This window comes from Chiloscyllium plagiosum, unplaced genomic scaffold (assembly GCF_037043375.1).
Source record: "Chiloscyllium plagiosum isolate Xiang-an unplaced genomic scaffold, Cpla_swu_hap1 HiC_scaffold_24, whole genome shotgun sequence".
Classification (NCBI taxonomy): Eukaryota; Metazoa; Chordata; class Chondrichthyes; order Orectolobiformes; family Hemiscylliidae; genus Chiloscyllium; species Chiloscyllium plagiosum.
In genome coordinates this window covers 9383511-9405190 of record NW_028270162.1, presented here as the reverse complement: position 1 = coordinate 9405190, position 21680 = coordinate 9383511, and the positions used below count along the sequence as shown (strand labels likewise).

At 41.7% G+C, this 21680-nt stretch overlaps 1 protein-coding gene across 9 annotated transcripts in view; it reads right to left on the bottom strand.

Moving 5' to 3' along the window:
* Positions 1-21680, bottom strand: part of arvcfb (ARVCF delta catenin family member b) — a 322810-nt gene that overhangs the window by 216937 nt on the left and 84193 nt on the right. For 8 of the 9 annotated variants that reach the window (XM_043715402.2, XM_043715409.2, XM_043715407.2 and 5 more), the window contains exon 2: positions 2790-2878. The exons of the other annotated variant lie outside the window; for it this stretch is intronic. The gene's annotated coding sequence lies outside the window, so the exon portion shown is untranslated. The remainder of the gene's footprint in view (positions 1-2789; positions 2879-21680) is intronic. 9 annotated transcript variants of the gene reach the window in all.

Below are 21680 nucleotides of genomic sequence, written 5' to 3'. Positions count from 1 at the left end.
CATCTGGCTCACAGGCATCCTTTCAAGGAAGGAAATCTGCCTTATCCACCTCGACTGGCTCACATGTGACTCCAGATCCACAGCAATGTGGTTGACTTTCAACTGCTCTCTGAAATGGTCCAGCAAATCAACAGGTGCATTATCACTATGGAGTCTCAAAAAAAAAAAAAAAAACTGGAGGGTCCACTTAGCATCAAGCTCGGCACCAGAAAAGACAATGGCAGAAACAGCTGTTGACACACCAAAGTCCCCTTACTTACATCTAGAGTCTGGTGACAAAATTGGGAGAGCTGTCACACAAACTAGTCAAGCAGCAGCTTGACACAGGTTATACGCAATCATACCTTACAGACAATGTCCCAGCCACCACCATCAACATCCCTGGATATGTCCTGACCCAAAGGCAGGACACATGTAACAGAGGTGGCAGCACAGTGGTAGATCGTCAAGAGAGTTGCCTCAAGAGTTCTCAAAATTGACTCTGGACCCTAAGTCATCTCATGGCATCGAGTTAAACATGGGCAACAAACTCTTCTGCTAATTCTACAGAGCACTTATGTTGAACTGTAAAGATGAACTTTATTTCTCTGTCTTTATATTCTATGTTTTGGTTTACTTTTCTATGTTTTAAGATGGCACCAGAGAGTGGCAGCACCATACAAGACTTTTCATTATTTTGTAACGATTCACTTGATAATGAATAAACCAAATGAAATAAATAAATCAAAACCATGTACCGTCCTCTCTCAACTGGTGAAGTGATACTACTTCACCTTGAGTGACACTTAGAGAGTGGAAAGGGTGCACAATGGGGCGGGGGATTTCCATGTCCACGTAAAGATTAGCTTGACACTATTGTTTAAGCTAATCAGGTATCAAGGACTTAACTGCCAGACTGGGCCTGTGACTGGTGGTCGGGTACTAGGATGGAAAAATCATACTTGACCACATCCTTATCAATCTGCCAGCTGCAGATGCAACTATCCAAGATCAGCTTGATAACAGTGAGCACCACACAGCCCTTGTGGAGACAAAGTCCTGTTTTCCCTTTGAGAATGCCCGCCATTGTTTTACCTGGCAATATCACAGCTTTAAATAGGTTGGACTTTGAATGGATCTAGAAACTCAAGACTGGGCATCCATGAGATACTGTTGTCTATCAACAGCAGCAGAATTGCACTCCAGTACAATCTTAAAAACACACGGCCCAGCATATCTCCCACTCAGCCACGACCATTAAGCTAGGGGATCGGCGCTGGTTCAAAGGAGAGTGCAAGAGAGTATGCCAGGAAGGGCACCAGACATGACTAAAAATGAAGCATCAAGCTGGTGAAGCTACCAAACAGGACTACCTGCATGTCAACCAGCATAAGCAGCAAAGTGATAGACAGGGATAAGCAATCCCACCATCAACAGATCAGATGTAAGATCTGCAGTTCTGTCACATCCATTCTTGAAAACTGGCGGACAATTAAACAACTGACTGCTATAGGTGGATTCCAAATACACTCAATTATGAAAGTGACCAATACATCAGAACAAAAAAAAAATAAGGCTAACACATTTGCAGTAATCTTCAGCCAGAAATGCTGATTGGATGAGCTCGCTCTGTTTCATACAGTAGTCATGATTTGGAGATGCCGGTGATGGCATCCTGCAGTGGTGGCCAGCATCACAGGTGCCTCCCTTCAACCAATTCGATTCACTCCACATGAGAATCAAAATAAATACTGTTGGCACTGGATACTGCAAAGGCTATGAGCCCTAAAAACATTGCAGCAATGTTCCAAAGACTTGCACTCCAGAACTTGCTGCTCTGAGTCAAGGTCTTCTAGTACACTCACAACACTAGCTTCTACCCAACAATGTGGAGAACTGTCCAGGTTATGTCCTGGACATAAAAAGCAGGATAAATGCAACATGGCCAACTACTGTTCCATCAGTCAATTCTTGATCAGCAAAATGGTGGAAGGTATCATCAATTGTGCTATCAACAGTTCAGAGGTCACCAGACCCAAAACATTAACTCTGATTTCCCTGCACAGATGCTGCCAGACCTGCTAAGTTTTTCCAGCAAGTTCTGTTTTTGTTTAATAGCAGCATCCGCAGTTCTTTCTGTTTTTGTTTGGGATTATAACTTGCTGGGTTTCTCAAGATACTGATGCATGAAGATATCTTCCAGATGGGTCCAATGAATATTCATTTCATTCATATATATATAAAAAAAAAATCAATTCTCTGAACTTTTAGTAAATTGATCATGATAGATAATCAGGGAGCAAACAACCCTCCGTCCTGTAGATGCAGAAGCCAAAACCTTTCTGACCGTATCGCAATTCAAAAGCCAACTTAAACTTGGGTTCCTCTTTCTTAGGCCAGTTTTCTATGAAGTCCAGTTAACATTTAACATCTGCAAAATATATGAACATTATGCATTTTCAGAATCAAAGCATTTAGGAGCACTTTTCACTAGAATCAACCTGCACTCAAATTCCAGGTGTGACCTCAAACAAGTAACAGTTTGTTTGCTCTCTTTTAAAAGACAGACAAGCCATTGCCCACAGTCCAAAAGGTCACCTTCAGCTCTCAGCTCAAACCCAAAACAAAGAGTTCAAACAAAGACCAAAAGCATTCTTCATATTTTTTTCATTTTCCTTAGTCCTTGCCCATACTTCGAACTTATGGATTTCACTTCAGGAAAAAAAATACTGTCCTGCAAAATTGAGAAGAAATCGAGCACAATTTAAGGTAACTGCCCTCAAAAATCAGAAAAAAAAACTTATACCCACCCTGTGTACAGTGCTCTGAAGAAGAAACCCGTTAGATGCTAGACATTAGATCCACAACTGGCTTAGACGTTTTCTGGAAATCTCTTGTGCTAGAAAAGATAAAATAAATCACATTTCAGACCTTGACATCTTAACATTGAGACAACAACTCAAAAGTAGAACAAACATGTCTTTTAAATAGTAGCTGAACACAGCAATTATGCCACAGCAAGTATGAACTTGGAAACAAAATTTGTAGCTGACTATTTTGATACATTATTAAAAAGTGAAGCCTATTTAAACGCTGTATTTAAAGCTACACAAACAGACATTACACCGTTTTTCCCCCAGGGTCCACATTTGGACTTACAGTTCTTCGGCAGCAATTGAATTGGGAGGGGCAACAGCGAGGACCAGAGGCCCGACAGGAAGGTAAATTTAAAATATATAAACTTACCCAGTGTATAGGCTGACCGCATGCTGAGCAGGAGTGGAGATGGGATTGCTAGGTAAATGAGGCTTTATATTCGAGCAGTTGCTTTACCCGAAATTACCAATTACCCGATGTCTTCCACCCATCCTCCTCAACCAAAAAAAGGTTCATGCGCCAGATTGGTAATTGGACTAGTTTTTACTTTAAAATTTTCAGTAGTCTCATTGGGAATTTAGAATGTTGGGATGAGGGGTTAGGGTAGTTAAATGGTCCACGTGCAGAATAGGAGAGTTATGGGTCACCACTAGCGCCCCTGCTGACTGCATCTGCAGAAAGTGCACCCAACTCCAGTTCCTTGAAAACTGGAGTTGGTACTGGACGAACCGGATCGTTCGGGAGGTAGACGGGGTAATTGAGTGGAGTTACAGGGAGATGGTCACACCTCAGGTACAAGGAGGTAAATGGGGTACTGTCAGGGGATGGAAAGGGAACCAGTAGGCAGTGCACGGATCCCTGTGGCCATTTCCCCCCAACAGTTATACTGTTTGGATACTGTTTTGGTGTTGTGGTGGGGGGAGGACTTACCAAGTTAAGTAATGGGGCACAGGTCTCTGGCATAGAGTCTGTCCCTGTTGCTCATAAGGGAAGGGGGAAAGAGGAGCAGAGCATTAGTCATTGGGGATTCCATAGTTAGGGCGACAGATTGGAGGTTCTGTGGGAACGAGAGAGACTCACTGTTGGTATGTTGCCTTCAAAGTGCCAAGGTTAATGATGTCTTGGATTGGGTTTTCGGGATCCTTGGAGGGGGAGGGGGAAAAGCCCCAAGTCCTGGTCCACATAGGCACCAACGACATAGGTAGGAAGAGAGATGGGAATTTAAGGCAGAAATTCAGAGAGCTAGGACAGAGTTATCATCTCTGGTTTGTTGCCCGTGCCAAGTGCTGGAAAGGCAAGGAATAGGAAGAGAGGGGAGTTGAACATGTGGCTATAGGGATGGTGAAGGAGGGAGGGTTTTGGATTCCTGGATATTGGAGCTCTTTCTGGGGTAGGCGGGACCTTCACGAACAGGATGGTCTTCACCTGGACCAGAGGGGTACCAATATCCTGTGGGGATATTTGCCTGCGCTCTTCAGGTGGATTTCAACTAATTCAGCAGTGGGGTGGGAACTGAAATTGTAGTTTTGGTATACATGAGGTTGAGAGTAGTGTGGCCAGAAATAAGGTTTCAAGGTCGCAAGATGGCACTGGCAAGCAAGAAGCTGTTTTGATGTGTATCTACTTCAACGTCAGGAGTATCCAGAATAATGTGAGTGAACTTGCAGCATGGGTTGATACCTGGGATTTCGATGTTGTGGCCATTTTGGAGACATGGATCGAGCTGGGACAGGAATGGTTGTTGCAAGTTCCAGTAAATGTTGCAGCAAGGACAGAGAAGATGGTGGGTTTTTTTTTTGGGGGAGGGGGTCATTATTAGCGAAGGAAGTATTACGTTTGCAGAAAGGACGTTTGAGGACATGTCTACTGAGGTAGTATGGGCGGAATTCCCTGGTTGTTCTCTGTCTGGCTTGCCCTATGATTTCCTAGAATTCCTAGAGGCATGGCATTCATCCACAAACTCCATCAACAAACACATCGACCTGGACCCAATATACCAACCACTACAGCGGACAGCTGAAACTGACAACCGGAAGCGGCAGGGACAGACCACTATAAACACCGGAGGAAACATCAAAGAAGCGCTTCGCAGGAGGCTCCCAAGCACTGATGATGTCGCCTAGCCAGGGGACGAAACGTTTGCAACAAAAACTTCCAGCTCGGCGAACAGAACCACAACAACGAGCACCCGAGCTACAAATCTTCGCACAAACTTTGAAGATGATTCTTGATAGGAATGAGTGTGACAGGGTAGTTGTTACGAGGGACTTTAACTTTCCAAATATTGACTGGGAATACTATAGTTCAAGTACATTAGATAGGTCAGTTTTTGTCTATTGTGTGCAGAAGGGTTTTCTGACATAGTATGTAGACAGGCCAACAAGGGGCGAGGCCACATTCGATTTGGTACTGGGTAATGAACCAGCCAAGGTTTGGAGGTAGGTGAGCACTTTGGTGACAGTGACCACAATTCAGTTATGTTTACTTTAGTGATGGAAAGGGATAGGTATATAATCGCAGGGCAGGAGTTATAGCTGGAGGAAAAAGGCAATTATGAGGAGATTAGGCAAGATTGAGGATGCATAAAATGGGGAAAGAAACTGCAGGGATGGGCACAATTGAAATGTGGAACTAATTCAAGAAACATGTGGTTACAGGGATGGTGCAAGAGGGAGGGTTTTGGATAATTAGGGCTCTTTCTGGGGTAGGTGGGACCTCTACAAACAGGATGGTCTTCACCTGGACCAAGCCCATGTATACTGCAGGTCCTTCACATGTATGTACTGTCAGGCAGGCAGGAAGTTGTCAAGTGTGGGAGCCGTAGTTTACTAGGAAGTTGAATCTCTTGTCAAGCGGAAGAAGGAGGCTTATGTTGGGATGAGATGTGAAAGGTCAGTTAGGACGCTTGAGAGTTACCTTTATTTTCAATTTCAGGACAGTCCAAAGCATCAATGCACAGAAAAGGATGAAACATTTGCAAAATTCTTCAGTCCAGAGTGCCAAGTGGATAATCCATACTGGCCTTTTCTGCAGGTCTGCAGAATCACAGATACCAGTCTTCAGCCAATTTGACTCATTCCACATGATATTAACAAACCACTTAGGGCACTGGACATTCCAAAAGCAACTGTACTAAAGACCCTGACTCTAGTTCTGGTTAGATCACAAGCTATACTACTCTAGCATAACACCACCACAAACATTTAGCCAGCAATGTGTGCAAATTATCCAGGCATACCTGTGTGCAAAAAGCACAAATCCAAGCCAGCAAATTACCATTCCACCAGTCCACTCTTGATAATCGAAGTGATTATCAAAGGGTAGCCAGCAAAGCTTACTGGTTATGAATGCTCACTTTGGGCTCTGCCAATGCCACTCAGCACATGCCCTCATGATAGCCTTGGACCAAGCTAGTACAAAATTAAGAGTGACTGCCCTTGATATTAAGTTAGTATTCTACCAACGATAGCATGGCAGAAATATAAGAGCTAAACTAGAGTCAAATGTAGATTTACACATAAGTTAGAAATGATGGTTACTGTTTTAAAGAGGTTGATTACTGCAATATTCCTCAGCCTTATGTATGGTGCAACCATCCTTAGCTGCTTCATCCATGACTTTCTCTCTGAAAGTTCACAATTGGGGTGGTTAACTGATGACTACACAATATTCAGTGCCATTCTCCATTCCTCCAAAAACAGAATTGGTTTGTGTCCAAACGTGGGAAGCAAGACCTAGGCCACATTAGACTTGGGTCGTTGCTTCAGTAACATTTGTTGTATACATGTGCGAGGCAATGACCTTCATGGACAAGAGATGATGGCCCCCCATCTGTCATCTTCAATATCCAATCCCTTTACCATCCAGAATTCAGGGTTTACCATCTACACAATGCACTGCAGTAACTCACCGAAGTTCTCCAGCAGCAACTTCCAAACATTTGACCATTTAGATTAAGGCAATAATTGCATGGGAACAAAACCACCAGCAAACTGCCCTTTAAGCGACACAGCATCCTGACATGAAACTATAATCACCACTGCCACAATATTACTAGTTCTGCCTTTCTAATAATAGTGGGCATACATTTACTGAATGCACTGTAATGTTTAAAAAGGTGATGCACCACCAGCTTTAAGGACAATTAGTGATTAATGACAAAGACAAGCCTCACCAGCATTCCCAATCTTGAAGAATAAAAACCATTCCTCCAAGAGACTCAAATGATCAAGAGACTTAGAGATACACAGTCAGTGGTTGTTAGCAAAACCTCCAATGTAATCAGAAGTCCCCTTTGGAGATATGACTGACCTTGTGGATCAGTGAAATATACCATGAATATTTATGCAAAGATCTTCAGAAACTTCTCATTTGAGTTTTACTGCAATGCCTTTTGCTTGCCTTCAATTTATTTTGAAAAATGCCTTTAAGACAACAAGTAGGAGATATTTGATTGGTAATTATCTCTGCCACATTCAGTGATTGAGATTGATATTAAAATATTTCTTGACAAAACCAGGCAATAGAACATTATTAAATGACATGTACAGGAAGTGCAAACAGTTGACTCTAATTCTGGTAAACAACTCGATCCTGTATTTGACTAACAATCAACAGTACATTTTTTCCACTAAAGGAAATTGGATGGGTTCAAGTTCAGGCCAAGTTGCCAAGGCATTTTCAAAATGTAAAGTCTGTTTTGTTCCTCTTAAACTGGCTTCTGTTGAGCCCTCAGTACTACCAGCTTGCAACTAACAGTCTGAATCATTCCTCAGTTCGATGATCAATTTTTTGATTCGCCCAATTTATTTTGCCTTCTTGGAAAAAAAACACTCCCAGTGCACATGCTGGTTAGAAAAATCCATAAATGAATTTTCAACATTCCCTAGTTAAAAGTAGTCAATGCGAGTGCTTAGAAGGAATACAAGTCAGTCACCTGTCCACATTTCACCCGAGTAAAGCATGAGCTGTCCCTATGACCTCAGAAATAAACAAAAGACAATGGTAATTGTGGTCATGAACTGGGTCTATCACTTCAGAGCATAAATTCAAAACAAAAACTAACTTGATAGAACAATCCTACATTTCTTGAGCATCTTTGTGGCCTTGAAATATTGAAGTGCTTTACAAAAAGACATTGAACTTCAAAAATGTGGAAATGCAAAATGTCATGTTAGAGAAGATTGGCAATCAAATGAAATAAATTCTGTATAACCAGTGAAGAAAACACAGTTTGAAATCTTCAAAGCACAGTGGGTAGCACAGTGGCTCAGTGGTGAGCACTGCTGCCTCACAGCACCAGAGACCTGGGTTCAACTCCCACCTCAGGCGACTGACTGTGTGGAGTTTGCACATTCGCCCAGTGTCTGCGTGGGTTTCCTCCGGGTGTTCCGGTTTCCTCCCACAATCCAAAAATGTGCAGGTTGGGTGAATTGGCCATGCTAAATTGCCCGTAGTGTTAGGTGAAGGGGTAAATGTAGGCGAATGGGTCTGGGTGGGGTTGCTCTTCGGCGGGTCGGTGTGGACTTGTTGGGCCGAAGGGCCTGTTTCCACACTGTAAGAAATCTAAAAAAAAGCAAAATGTTTTAGCTCCCTGAATTCAGATAAGCAGATCAAGTTTTGCTGCTGATTTTTAACCATTACTGGACTCACTATTTAGCTCTCCAAAAGACAAAACCGCTGATCTGATGTATTTTGCATAGCATGACATACTTCAGCACAAGATCCAGTTGGAGTTGTTCTGTTCAGTCTTGCAGCTGTCTAAGCAATCATGCCAAATTTTAATGGGCCACAGCAATTTTTTTTAAAAGTACAACTAAGACAAAAATGAAAGCCACTACTGTCTTTCAACCTGACTAACATGTCAGAATAGTTATAGAATAACCTTTTCCAGTGCAATCAAGATGCAGGAAAAATAACAAGCGGTAAAATAATTCGTCATTTCAAACTCAATTTGCAACATTGTTTTCAATTTAGCTGTTGACCTCCTGTTTGGCACCTGTTACATATGCACAGCTACATTGCAATATTATTACATTAATTGTTGCTGCGAATAGTTTGTGGGCAGCAAAAGGGAAGATGCATACAGTGGAATTATGGAAAAGGTAGAGAAGAACCTCAAAAATTTCAGCAATTCCAACTAATCAGCCCCAGATTACGACAAACCTGCATGGTTGCAGGTCACTGGAAGGACAGCAGTGAAAAACAAAACTCTCCTGAAACCGCAGCAAGGACATCTATCCCAGCACAGGAAGCAGGCGCAATTTAAATAGTAGGAAAAATGACAAAGAAGAACGCCTATGTTATCAGAGAGTAGGGAATAAACTAGCAAACACTGCAAATCCACTTAGCAACTTCACAATAATTCTGCAACATTCTGAGAACCAGATTTTGAGGAACAAAAAATGATTTTGCAGGTTTCTAACGCGATAAGCATGCAATTCTAAAAATATATCTGCTATATTTAAGAAACTAACGTAATTGCTTCAATTAAGGAAAAGTTTGCAGTAAGACTGCAGGAATTTCAGAAAGACTACTTCTGAATCTGGCTGCAGCAGAATCACGATTATCTGAAACTAACTTGCAATGGCAATTCATGCAATGTTTTCCTGTTTTAATCGAATAGTATGGATACCTCAGTGATATCACCTACAAACCTAACGGACATTTTCCTATGGTGCTCAATGTTTCAGGTTTCTTCCCAAACAGTAATATTTGAAGCATTGCTGCCACATTTAGAATGTGATGATGCCAAATCCGATGTCACACTATTACCTGATTGGGAAACAACTTGGCTTATGATAAAATTCAAACTCACCTACATCCAGTACCTCCACCCCCAACTTGGAGTGAATACTTGGAGAGAAAAGAATTCTAATCTGCATTAAATAGAACAAGAACTGCCATATTTGCAACTATTTGTCTCCATAAAGAGATATGACAACTTGTTACTCCCACAATATTAGACTACTCCAGTACAGAACAACCTCGGTTACCTGAAAATCAGTTATCTGAATTTCAGATTATCCGAACAAAGGTCTCACGGTCCTGTAAAAACATTAACCGAACAAGGTATTCCCCACCTGCCTTGTTCAGAGTGGGTCAGGTGACCTGGAAGATTTTTTTTTGGGGGGGGGGAGGAGAGAAGAGAGAGAAAACGACTGTGGAGCTGAGAAACCTACAATACAGTATCCACTGTTCAAGTTTACCCTGTATCTCCCTCATGTTCTATTTATGGTTCTAGTGAACCACAAACACAATTGGAGGAGATTTGTACAGCAGGCCTTAAAGGGCTAAAGGGAATGGTTAGTTCAGATGGTAACAAGTTCCTCAGGATGCACAGGAACACACCATTTGTGACAATCCAGTGCTCATTGGCATCTTCAATATTCAACCACCAGCTGAGAACCCAGTGTGATTTACTGCAGCTGGAAGAGACCAGAGGGTGCTAGACCATAATCAAAATGATCAGAAGGACAGAAACCTCACAGTCGAGGGTTTTTGAGGATATTCCAAAGAGGAAAAGCCATGTTGGCCTGAAATTAAACATCTAGAGAGAAATGAATCCCCAGTGATGAAGGCAGCTCAAACAGGTCTGTTGCCATGTAAGATGCAAACTAGCAATAAACTGGGCTGGAGGCAGCAGGCAGACCAGATGGTTGTCCCTCCTCAGAATACTGAGCACAACCAGATGAGAGAAGCGGTGTCAACCGGGTCATGTGCCCTGAGCCAAGGCTGGCCATACCCAGGGAGGAGACAATAGCAGCATCACAAGATAAACAGCCAGTGGGACATACCTGTGGAAGAACATGAGCTTCCAAAAGCCAGGAGACAATTCCATACAAAAGGGTCTCAAAACGAGGAGATAGCCTCTCGGAATCAAACTTCTAAGAGACTGATCATGCCAATGTAGAGAGGAGGGTAGTTGGGGGTGTGTTACCCCTTAAAGACAGATCAGGTGACCCACAGGGGGGAACTACGGGGCAGTCTAAAAATATATAGTGGAGCCGGGACCTACAATAAAGTAATCCCTTTGCCTGTTCCAAGTTTACCCTGTTTACTGCGGGCTTGGTTTATGGTTCCAGTGAACCACAAACATAATACCCACCATCACCCTCTAACTACATTTCTCAGCACCCCTGAACACACAAATCTATGATGGACCTTGAGACAGTGGCCCATTCTTTTGGATGTCATCATGGGACACATCCAGGCTTGCATCCAGTCTGTTGGGCCCTGTCAGAATTTCATACATTTCAATGAGATCCCCTTGTATTTTTCTAAAGTCCACTGAATATTTGACCCAATCTCTCCTACTCCAAACCGGTCATCCCAGCAATCATTTTGGAAACCTTACATCAATTTCTACATCATAGAAGGCTATGGAGATCAAGACATTGAACACATCTGAGAAAGATTAGATTAGATTAGATTACTTAGTGTAGAAACAGGCCCTTCAGCCCAACAAGTCTACACCGACCCTCTGAAGAGCAACGCACCCAGACCCATTACATTTACCCCTTCACCCGGGTTCAATTCTTGCCTCAGGCAACTGTCTGTGTGGAGTTTGCACATTCTCCCCGTGTCTGGGTGGGTTTCCTCCCACGGTCGAAAGATGTGCAGGTCAGGTGAATGGGCCATGTTAAATTACCCGTAGCCTTAGGTAAGGGGTACATGGAAGGGTATGGGTGGGTTGCGCTTCGGCGGGGCGGTGTGGACTTGTTGGGCCGAAGGGCCTGTTTCCACACAGTAAGTAATCTAATCTAAAAAAACCTAACACTACAGGCAATTTCGCATGGCCAATTCACCTAACCTGCACATCTTTTGGACTGTGGGAGGAAACCAGAGCACCCGGAGGAAACCCACGCGGACACGAGGAGAATGTGCAACCTCCACACAGAGTCGCCTGAGGTGGGAATTCAACCCGGGTCTTTGGCACTATGAGGCAGCAGTGATAACCAGTGCCACCGCATAAATTTCTAGGGACTAATGCTTTAAGGACATGATGGAAAAAAACAGGACTTCAAGATGGAGGACCAGCCATGGTCATGCTGGATGACCTACTCCTGGTCGCATTTTTGATGCATTGATGTTTTAGATTTTAAAAAAAAAAGCAAGTCCCAAGAATTCCAGGAAGGGTTCAGACAGCCAACACCAGACCATGTTAGGATTTTCATGTAGAGGTAGATTTGAATCTTAGTCCAGTTTTAAATAGGATATGCTTGTGTTGCTTCTCTTCAGCAAGTCAGAATCACACTGTTTGTGGTCCTTTAGCACTCTTAGAATTGACACTCAGCTAAAAGTTGTCAGAGCACATTCAACTCATTTGTACACAATAGCCAGCTGTTGTGAACATGAGATAAAACAAACAAAGTCATTGTTAAAATGACTAAATCAAACGTAGTAATTAAATTAGCTTGCTGGGCGCAGCCGAACTTGTAGATTAGGTGAAATGCCTCAATACTTTCAGACATTGGAGAATATGCAAGACATAAGCATTCCAAGGTGAATTAAGGACAGGACCTCCAAATGAGAGTTCAGTACCACAGAATGAGCATGCATGCACAATTAGTTCTTCAAATAAATTTAGATAGAGGCATTTTGATGATTTCGTCAAAACCTTCACACTTCTTTGTTTTCAAGTATTTTCAAATCTTCTGGAAGCACCTTGGGCAAGAGTTCAAAACTAACAGTGAAGGACCGTGTGACAAGTGAAAGGAGGAAAACACTTGTTCTAACTCTGTGCTACTGTTGGGGAGTTCAATTATGTAACATTAATCCCAACTCAAATGGATATCATGCTTACTCATTTGAGGAAAGAGAAGCATCTATAGGAAAGATATTACCAGATTAATTGCGTCACACTTCTTTGTTTTCAAGTATTTTCAAATCTTCTGGAAGCACCTTGGGCAAGAGTTCAAAACTAACAGTGAAGGACCGTGTGACAAGTGAAAGGAGGAAAACACTTGTTCTAACTCTGTGCTACTGTTGGGGAGTTCAATTATGTAACATTAATCCCAACTCAAATGGATATCATGCTTACTCATTTGAGGAAAGAGAAGCATCTATAGGAAAGATATTACCAGATTAATTGCGTCAGAGTCTTGATGTTGACCAAACAGTGGCTTGTTTCATTTATGTAAAGGGCATGTATCCATCTAAAACTGCAGGAAAATGTTATACTTTCAAAAAGACTGCCTCTGCTGTTTAATATGACAGTACTCATTAAAGTACTTTTTTCTGAAGTATCAAGTAGTTTTCACTTTTTCATTCATTCATAGGAAAGGGCGTTATCTGGTTCTAAAATGGCAGCTTTCAATTCTGTTTAATGTTGCCAAAAAAGCTTTTCATTTGAGCCCCTCTATTTCACAACTCAAAATCAACATTCCTTCATGCTCCCCTCTCATTCCTCACTTCTCCAAACTGTGCTGTCCCCAAGTCATAAATCAAGATTCTTCATTGGATCATGACTACAGTGAAGTTGCAATGTGCAGCTGTGTCCCAATGAAAAGATTTTAATAAACGGAAAAGGAATACTATTGGACACAAGTTTAAAAGCAGGCTTGGGAAGAATTACTTTTAGTAACAGCTCACTGAATACAGAACATTATGAAGTCTCCACAACCGAACAAAGTTACCTTACCACCTAATGCAGGAGTAATCCAATGGAGGAGGCCAGAGCAGGAGTGAGTGGGTTCCGGAAAGTTGGAAAGAAGCATGCAATGTCAAAATGATTTAGAGGTACATGTGGAGTCAATGCTTCATCAAGTCATGTTTTAAAAAAAAACTTCTCCCATTGCTTCCTTGCCATTTATTTTCATTTTCATCTTCCTCTTCTATCCACTCCTTTCTACATGGAGAGTTGGAATTCCAGGAGGTGATGAGATAGAAGCAGCAGCACATGGAAACAACACATGGGTTCTGCAGAAATTAAATGCTGATTTGAACAGTGAAAGTCACACAGCTGGAAACTTTTATGGGCTTGCCTGCTTCGCTTGAAGGTTGTAGACAAAAAGAATAATTATAACACATTCCTGAATACATGCACAGCCACATATCAAAATGAGAAAGTTACAAATGAAAAGGTTCTCCCTTGGGTGGGGGGAATGAGATGCATTACAAACTCAGGTGACAGGACAGTAGCTTCAGCATATCTTCTGTTTTGCAAAGTGTTCAGATTTCTATCAGAAATTACATTTTATACCTGTGGTAAGTGCCCTACTCAGGAGCTTTCATTGTGGTCTGCCTGAAACCTTTTAGTCCATACTGTAAGAGCTGCTCTTTCTCAAGCAGTTTGAACATATGAACTGGGATGATACGGTCCATGGGCAGAACACTGCATCTTAATGCAGACAAGGCAATATTGTTACAACTTGAAGTGGGGGTGACAAATAATAAGACATTAATACGACATGGGCTGAAGTTAATAACTTCAGTACAATTTCAGTTTGCATTGCTGTTGAATAAATATGAGTTGAAACACCAGAATAAACCGGAGCGCACCAGTGCATTTTTCTGCATCTTAATATAGTCAGGCGATCTAATTTTAGAATGCTGATCCTCCTAGTTAACATTTTGATACAACAGCAACACAGTAATTCCCTATTTACACGCAAGTCTTTGACTTAAAATGCATAACAGTAGTGGTACTCCATGAACACAAGATGCTGCTGTAGATGTAAACAAACAGATAATGTCAAGTTCAAGTCAGTAGAAAAACTACGCAGTAGAAAAAATATGCAACCCAGAAATATGGCTGAAAGCTCATTTCTGAACTTAATGTAGCTTGAAGAAACCTCTAACACCTGGACTGTGAACAAAATATTCAAGATATAGTGTTTCATCTGTTGGTATTTTTTGTAGTCTGACTTGCAAAATCTACGAGCAGAAAAATGTGAGTGTGCTTCATGCAACAGGGAAAGCCATAACACAAATTGTGTATGAAATATACTTACATGCAGTCTACATATTTCTCCATAGATTGTTCAAAGCTGAAATATAGCCACTTATTGCCTGTGAACAAAGGACCGAACGTTACATTTAACGGCTGATGTTCAGGAACATCCAAAGGTACTTAAGCAAATAGACAAAAGGTAGATGCCCCATTTGAGACATGCTCACCCTAACATCCACAAGCTCTTCAAGGATTCCACAGCTTTGCCTCCATTGCCCCACACAAGAATCTATGAAATTTGAAACTGCAGATGAACATAAAATAGATCTTAAAAACATGAGAAATAGGAGTGGACTAAACAACTTCTCAAGCCTGCCCCACCACTCAGAGTGAGAGTGATTAGATCTTGAAATGATCTTCACTTTCCTACCTGCTCCCCATTACAATTCACTCTCCAAGTTTAAGAAAAAAACTGTCTTGCAGGTTTTGAATATCTTCAAATGGCAGCATCTACAGCTCTCTGGGTTTTTTATTAAAAAACCCGAAGATCCATGACTCTTTAAACTAAATATTTCTCATTTCCATCTTAAATGGGAAACCTCTTACTCTGAAACAATGCTGCACAGTTCTGGATTCCCCAACATGGATAAACATCCTCACTTATCCTGTCAAAGCCCATCAGAATCCTGCTTGAACATATGCTTCCTTGCACAGAGGTACAGAAACTACCACTGTGCTAGAATACCCTTCTTGACTACTTCACTCCATTCTCTTCATAATCAACAAAATCTCATTTGCTTCCCTAATTAACTGTTGCACCCAAATGCTACTTTTCGTAGATCCCCAGGACCATAATTTTCAAAAAGCTATCAGACCAAAACTCCAAACAGAAGTGTAACTTCTGTAACAATGAGCCACATGTGATGAGAAGCAATGTGATATCTTACCGCTGTTGACAAAGTACTACTACGCTTTTAAAATCTGTTTGAAGTTGTCTTTATTAGGCTTTCTGCCAAACAGGGCGAAAGGGAGGACTGCAGATGCTGGAGATCAGCATAGAGTGTGGTGCTGGAAAAGCACAGCAGGTCAGGTAGCATCCAAGGAGCAGGAAAATCGACATTGAGCAAAAGCCTGATGAAGAGCTGGTCTATTGCCCTTGCCCTTCTTGATGGAAATGATCATGGATTTAGAAGGTGCAGTCTGAGGATCTTTGATGAACTTTTGCGTATATTTTGTAGACTGTGCACACTACTGGTACTAAGCGTTGGTGGTGGAAGGAATGGCTGCTTCTGAATGGCATGCAAAGCAAGCACCACCGCAGATTTGTCCTGGATGGTGTCAAGCTTCAGTGTTTTTGGATCCATACCCATCCAGGCAACTTGCGAGTACTTCATCACAGTCCTGACTTGTACCTCACAGATGATGCACAGGTTTTGGGAAGGCAGGATGTGAGTTACTCGTTGCTGTATTCTTAGCCTCTGACCCACTCTTGTAGCCAGTGTGTACATGGAGAGTCCAGTTGAATTTCTGGTCAATGTTAACCATCCCCAGGATTTGATAGTGGGGGATTCAGCAATAGTAACACCATTTAATGTCAAGCGACGGTGGTCAGATTGTCTCTTCCTGGAGATAGTCATAGGTTGACACGTGTCATGCAAATGTTACTTGCTACTTGTGAGCCCAAGCTTGGATATTGTCCATGTTTGAACATGAGCTGCTATTTGAAGTCTGTCCATTTAGCATGGTGAGATAGCACCACTCAACCATGAAGGTTATTCTCAATGTGAAGGTGGGAATTAGTCTCCACAAGAACTGTATGATGGTCACTCTTACTGATACGGTCATGGACAGATGCATCTGCAACCAGAAGACTGGCAAAGATGAGGCCAAGTATATTTTTCTCTTGTTGGTTCCCTCACCGTCTAGCAGCTATGTCCTTTTGGACACGACCAGCTCAATCAGTGATATTGCTGCCAAGCCACTCGGTGGTGTACACTGAAATCCCCCACTCATAGTAAATTTTGTGCCGTTGCCTTCCTCAGTGCTTCCTTTAAGTGTTGTTCATCAGCCCAAGGAGGATCATATTTTATAATCAGGAAGAGGTTTCCTTGCTGATGTTTATGCTGAAGCCATGAGACTTCTTGGGGAACAGTCAAGTGGTGAGGACTCCCAGGGCATCAACTTCTCGAATGTACACCACTTTGCCACCATCTCTCGTGGATCTGTCTTGCTGGTGGGACAGGATATATCCAAGGATGGTAATAGTGGCATCTGGGAAGTTGTCTCTAAGATATGATTCATGAGTATGACTGTCAAGCTGTTGCTTGACTACTCAGTTGGTAAGGATGACTTTGCAAGATTTCTGACATTTCTTTTCCAGTACCTAGGACAATGCCAGATGATTCATCCTGTTTCATTTTTTTGAGATTCTGCAGCCATTGATATAATGGCTTGCTAGGCCATTTTAGAGGGCAACTGGGAGTCAACCACATTGCTGGGGGTCTGGAGTCACACATAAGCCAGATCAGGTGAGGATGGCAGATTTCCTTCCTCGGAGGACAACAGTGAACGAGAAGGGTTTTTCCCAACAATGGTTTCATGGTCTGCCATCTGCCATGCTGGAATTTGAACCCCGGTCCTCAGAACATCAGCTAAGTTCGTGGATTTATAGTCTAGTTATAAAACAACATAGCCATCGCCTCCCTTTAAAAGAATGGTAAGACACTCGAATGCTCAGAGTGCTTGCCCACAGACCCCTGAAGGTGACAGGACAGGACCATAGAATACATGGGACACTTGCTTTATCAATCATGGCCGAAATTATAAGAGTAGGGAGGTCGCGTTGGAGCTGTACAGAACTACTGTGTACCGTTCTGGTCACCATATAATAGGAAAAACGTGATTGTACTGGAGGGCATGCAAAGGGAATTCACCAGGATGTTGTCTGGGATGGAGCATTTCAGCCACGAGAAGAGGCCAGATAAACCCGGGTTACTTTTCTTGAAGTAGAGAAGGGTGAAGGGAGACCTGAAAGAAGTGTCTAAGATTATAAGGAGTTGGACAGGGTGAATAGAACACAGCTCTTCAAAGGGTCAATAATAAGGGGGCATAATTTTAAAAAGGGAAATAAAGAAAATATTTCCACCCAGGTGGTGATGAGGGTCTTCAATGCATTGCCTGGGAGGGTAGTTGAGTTGGGAAACCTAACAACCTTGAAAAAGTACTTGAATGAGCATGTGGTACCTTAATGTTCAAGGGCTCTGTGCTAGTGCAGTAAAATCAGACCAATGTAGATTGAAGCATGTTTTTGGCAGTTCAGGCTTGGGCTGATGGGCCTCCTCCGATTCTATGATATCGACTAGAAAAAGAAAAATTTCAATGACTTATCCATAAGCTAAAGTCAAAATCCTCATTCCTGTAAATTGTAGGACTTCCTTTACTGCAAGCAGAACCACGATATAAAAGGTAAATTTCTAAGCAAAAATTCCCTAACCTTAGTCATGCAAAGTAATATTAGCTCATAGGAATTTAGTAGTCCCATGAACTACTAATAAATTTACAACACCCCATTAAAATGCAATTGCTGTATAAACTCCCTAAAAGGAAAACATACAGCTCGTTATAATCCTGTTACTTGTACCTGATGTAACCACGTATGTAGCATAACTATCTTTTAACAGATTTAAAAGCCAGTCCTTCAAGCTTATGAGAATGGCTCTGAACCAGCTAGTTTCATCAGAATGAAAAGTTCTTGCAAAGTATGTTTTTGCAAAGGGTTACCTCATTAACGCAGCTGACTGGACAGTTGATTTGTAGTGCACTGTGAAGCCAACAGCAAGGGTTCAATTTCAGTACCTGAAGTTACCATGTAGGACTCTCCTTCTCAATCTACCCCCTTGCCTGAATCATGGTGACCCTCAAATTAAGACACCACCATTCATCTCTCTCTAATAAGACAATGCTCTATTAGGACTATTTCGAAACATTAACAACCAGGGAACCATAACACAACAGTCTGCATAAATGCAGTATTTAGTTTAAATCTTCTGCTTGTCCATATAACAATTGTCTTAGTTTTAGCTTATTTGAGACTATAGATCTTGTTTCTTTGCTCGGTTTCAGCCAAACACCACAGTGCCTATTTCATTGGATTATTAATCCAGAGGGCCAAGCCAACTGTCGAGGGACAATGGCAGCTGGTGGAATTTTAATTCAATTCACAATTCTGAAACTCAGCTGAAATTGAACACCACAAGCAGATCATTCCTGTCCTTTGTGAAAGATACCTGTCATCTTTATCTGGTCTGATTTACCTGCGACTCCAAATCCAAAGTAATCTAGTTAACTCAACTGCTGTGTTTTGCTAGGCCATTTCAATCAGTTCAAGGTTAACTAGGGATGGGAAGCAAATGCTGGTCTTGCCAGTGGAAGAATGGGTGTTAAAACCAATAAGATTTGGCTTCTTGATCAACATTCAAAACACTTCAACAGAATTCAAGGACAATCAACTCTGTTATTGTCCCGCCCCCTGATAGTCTTGGAGATAGTGGTGTTGAGCTGCCTTCTTGAATCACGTTAAAAATCACAACACCAGGTTATAGTCCAACAGGTTTAATTGGAAGCACACTAGCTTTCAGAGCGACGCTCCTTCATCACCTGATGAAGGAGCGTCGCTCCGAAAGCTAGTGTGCTTCCAATTAAACCTGTTGGACAATAACCTGGTGTTGTGTGATTTTTAGCTTTGTACACCCCAGTCCAACACCGGCATCCCCGAATCATGACTTCTTGAATTACTGCAGTTTGACATACATACAGACAGAGCGGCAAGTGAAAGATACTGGGGAGATAGGAGGCAAGTTAGAGCAAACCAGAAAACAAGAACACTTTTCTTACTGTGAAGGTCAAATGTCAAGAAATATGTACAGAGTAACTTGCACATTTCTGCATTCTGGCTAAAATTTGTCAAACTAGGAATCCAGAACATTTCAACAATGACTTGAAATCCAGGTTTTGTACTTCACGTGCAAGTTTCTAAACTGAGACGAAAATCAAAAGGAACACAATACATCAAAGAGCTGGAGCTATTCAAATTGTATTAAAATGATGATTAATGCTGCATAGTTCTAATTAGGCTAACTTTTTATTAGTTTATGAATCACCTTCATTAAGGTTAACAAGCTTTTATTCTGCAAGATACCAACAAACATTCTCCTATTATATCAGGACAACATGTATAAAGTGAGGACTGCAGATGCTGGAGATCAGAATCGAGAGAGTGTGGTGCAGGAAAAGCACAGCAGGTCAGGCAGCATCCAAGGAGCAGGAGAATTGATGTTTCGGGCATTCCTGATTCGACATCTCTGATGAAGGGCTTATACCTGAAATGCCAATTCTCCTGCTCCTCAGATGCTGCCTGACCTGCTGTGCTTTTCCAGCACACTCTCGTTCTGATATAATGTGCGTTTCGTTAGCACGAATTGGCTATAATGCGATTGAAGAATTATGGACACTTTTAGATAACACAAACTTTCTACTGAATGAGTATAGCAATTTTCTATAGTGATTTTGTACAGAGCAATTCTTTTGTAGCGCAGGCTTGCAGAGGAATGTAAATGTCATGTTTTAACAGAACGACCTGTATTCCCATCAGCTATAATGCAAACTACTAACACATCTGGACAAACACGAGGTTACAAATTCCCAACCGGTCTGCAACCCCCAGTGAAGTCAGTCAGATAGCATTTATAGTCACAGGTTGCTCCAACAATGGCGAATGCATAAAGGGCACTCTGGGCAAACATTCCTGAACTGACTACCTGCTTGCTGCTAGACAACAAAGGGCAGATGATGAGTCAAAACTGGTCTTTAACCTCAACAAGGCACTTTAGCAATCAGTACTGCACAGGCCCAGAATGTGTCTGTGCTGGCGTAGTGCAGGCAGAGGCAGTGACATAACTCTGACTGATCATGTGCAGGCAAAGAAAACTGGGAGAACATGCAGATGAACTATGAAACCAAATGACAGCTTCAAACTGTACTCTATTTCTGCTGTTGCAAATGCTCCTTCCCTCCATCTGGCCTGGTGACAAAAAGGGAATGCAGCTGCAGAATGTTTGTAGTGGACAGAATAGTGTGAACAGAGAAGGATTTCACAACTATGTCACTCAGGAATATGCAGAGCTTGAATACAACATGCATACATGAACATTAACAATTTTACAGTGATTAAAAACAAATTTCCATGTGTATATTATTTATCTTTATCTGTAATTTATGAGCTTGAATCATAGTACTGTGCTGCTTTCGTCTTGTTGGTGACTGGCTTATGTTATCATTGATTTCAATGTTAAAGTGGGATGAACATTGGAAAAGGTTTGGTGCACCAAACCTTAAGTAATTGCACTTCAAGGCTGGCATTAAACAACAAAAGAAAAAAATGTTTATGAAACTGCAACATCATTATCAATTAATTAAGACAAAAGTTTCACACAATAGCAGCAAATTAGTAAGCTTCCACATCAACCCACCCAACAAAAGCAAACCTCTACTGACTTTCCACTGCAGTACTCAAAAACAGCAAATTATTTGATACTTAACTACTTGACCACAACTCATGACAGCTGTTCGCTGTTTAAACCAAGTTCCCAAACTTGATTATATGACATGGAGTGAGACCCCAATTGAGATTAGGGAAAATGCTTCTCCATTGGAAATAGAGTGGGTAAAGGAGTTAATCATTTAGCGGCTTCAATGTCGTGGGTATGTTAGCATAAGCCACCCTTACTTTGACTAATTATTTTGAAATCTCAGACGATCGAATTATTTGAACTTTATTGCATGTAGTGATGAAAGTAAGTCCACTCAAGTAAACAGTAAGACGTCTTAAACCTCAACTCAACTGGATTATTACCGAATTAATGGTGAAAGTTCG